The sequence below is a fragment of the Neophocaena asiaeorientalis genome, unplaced genomic scaffold (genome assembly GCF_003031525.2).
Source record: "Neophocaena asiaeorientalis asiaeorientalis breed wild unplaced genomic scaffold, Neophocaena_asiaeorientalis_V1.1 scaffold183, whole genome shotgun sequence".
NCBI lineage: Eukaryota > Metazoa > Chordata > Mammalia > Artiodactyla > Phocoenidae > Neophocaena > Neophocaena asiaeorientalis.
The window spans coordinates 4,584,717-4,587,013 of NW_020175199.1; the positions used below are offsets into that span (position 1 = coordinate 4,584,717).

At 38.5% G+C, this 2,297-nt stretch overlaps 1 non-coding gene across 1 annotated transcript; it reads left to right on the plus strand.

The window, feature by feature from the left end:
- Nucleotides 1–1,482: 1,482 nt before the first annotated feature.
- LOC112413306 (U6 spliceosomal RNA) lies at nt 1,483–1,589 on the plus strand. The gene has a single exon (XR_003005947.1). It is a non-coding gene; the product is annotated as a U6 spliceosomal RNA (small nuclear RNA).
- The last annotated feature ends 708 nt before the right edge of the window (nt 1,590–2,297 follow it).

Here is a 2,297-nt window from a genome sequence, read left to right on the forward strand (position 1 = left end):
AGTGTTGTTGCTGGACCCTTGTGGTTCTTATCATGATTATAAGATGCCCTCAGCAATAACCAACAGGAAACTTTGGAAAAAAGGTTTATTAATCAAATGTTCTGGAAATTACACAGCACACCTCGGGCCACACAGTGAAGTCAGGGGTAGAGAAAGAGAGGCAGCAGGCCTAGGGTTCTGCTTTTATTGGGATCAAGTATGGGGACCTAGGGTTTCAAGGGCCTTCTTTTTATTGGGGAATTTAAAACACAGACTGGGAATTTAAAACGTGGGAAGAGAATAAACAAGCAGCCCAAATGGGCAGTTATTGAAATCAATCAAGATCTCTGAAACCAGCTGTCACATCCTCTCAATGACCTCCTCCAATAGTTAAGATGGATATAAAAGAGTATTTTGGTATTATGGAATAGTTCTTTATCTGATTGTGGCAGTGTATGTTATAATTCATAGAAATGCATATTCCCCCGAAAAAGTCAGTTTTATTATGTAATAATTTTTAATGAAAAATAAAGTGCAGGCTTTGCAGACAGACTTCCTAGGTTTGAATCACGTACTAGCTCTTTATCTTGAGATATGTTACTTAATCTCCCTATTTCCTAATTTCCTCATAAAAATAATGGGAATAATAGTGACAGCACCCTCATAGGTTTGAAGTGAACATTAAATGGGGTAAAACATATAAGCATTTAGAACAACCCCTGGTATATAGTAAGTGCTCAAGAACTGTTAGCAATCATTATTAGTACACATATACATTATTGGGATTCTTTTGTGCTGTGTAATTTTAAAAGAGTATTTTCAACAATTCAGGTGTTCCTTAGTTGATGAGTAGATAAACAAATGTGGTCTAGCAATACAATGAAATAATATTCAGAAGTAAAAAGGAAGTAAATACTGACCCATGCTACAATATGGGCAAACCTTGAAAACATTATGCTAAATGAAAGAAGCCAAACACGAAAGGTCATATATTGTATGATTCCACTTATATGAAATATCCAAAATAGGCAAATAACTAGAGACTTAAAGTCAATTAGTGATTGCCAGGGGATGGGAGAAAGGGAATTGAGACTGACTGACTGCTAATAGGTATGGGATTATTTTTTTTGGAATGACAGAAATGTTCTGGAATAGATAACGGTGATGGTTGCTCAACTCTGTAAATATACTAAAAACCACTGAATTGTATACTTTAAAGTGTGAACTTTATAGTATGTGAATTATGTCTCGATAAAGCTGTTATTTTTTTAAAGCTCTGAAACAAAGGAGGCTGGGGCAGTTGGGGGCAGCCTAGCCTGTCTCTTTATCTAGTCATGTGGCTGGCAAGGTGTTTATAAGAGATACTGTCTTTGAAGTGGATGCCTCTTTGAAGTGGCTCCCTTGGCAATCAAAGCTTAAGTCAGACACTTGCATCACAAAAAGAAAAACCAACTGTCAGGGTTTATGCTACAGGTGCAAACTGTCCCTCATAAGATAAATAAGGTGCTCTCTTCGGCAGCACATATACTAAAATTGGAATGATACAGAGAAGATTAGCATGGCCCCTGCACGAGGATGACACACACATTCGTGAAGCATTCCATATTTTTCATCCACATTTGTCAGACTCAAAATCCCAGTATTTTCTAGTATACCTTGACTATAAATTAAAAATTGTTAAAATAAATGATTTTATGGCATTATATTATGTTAGTAATTTGTTAGTTTATATCAGATATTTATGGTAACTCTAATATCTTTCTTTTTACAACTTTATTGGAGTATAATTGCTTTACAATGGTATGTTAGTTTCTGCTTTATAACAAAGTGAATCAGTTATACATATACATATGTTCCCATATCTCTTCCCTCTTGCGTCTCCCTCCCTCCCACCCTCCCTAACCCACCCCTCCAGGCGATCACAAAGCACCGAGCTGATCTCCCTGTGCTATGCGGCTGCTTCCCACTAGCTATCTACCTTATGTTTGATAGTGTATATATGTCCATGCCTCTCTCTCGCTTTGTCACAGCTTACCTTTCCCCCTGATGGCTATTGTAAATCATGTAGAAATTAAATTTGAGTTATGAATTACCGCTTTGCAAATTCAGTTGTGGATATTATAAATCTATAAAGTATAAATTCATGTAAGTAGGGGCTTCCCTGGTGGCCCAGTGGTTGGGAGTCTGCCTGCCGATGCAGGGGACACAGGTTTGTGCCCCAGTCTGGGAGGATCCCATATGCCACAGAGTGGCTGGGCCCGTGAGCCATGGCCGCTGAGCCTGTGCATCCGGAGCCTGTGCTCTGCAACGGGAGAGGC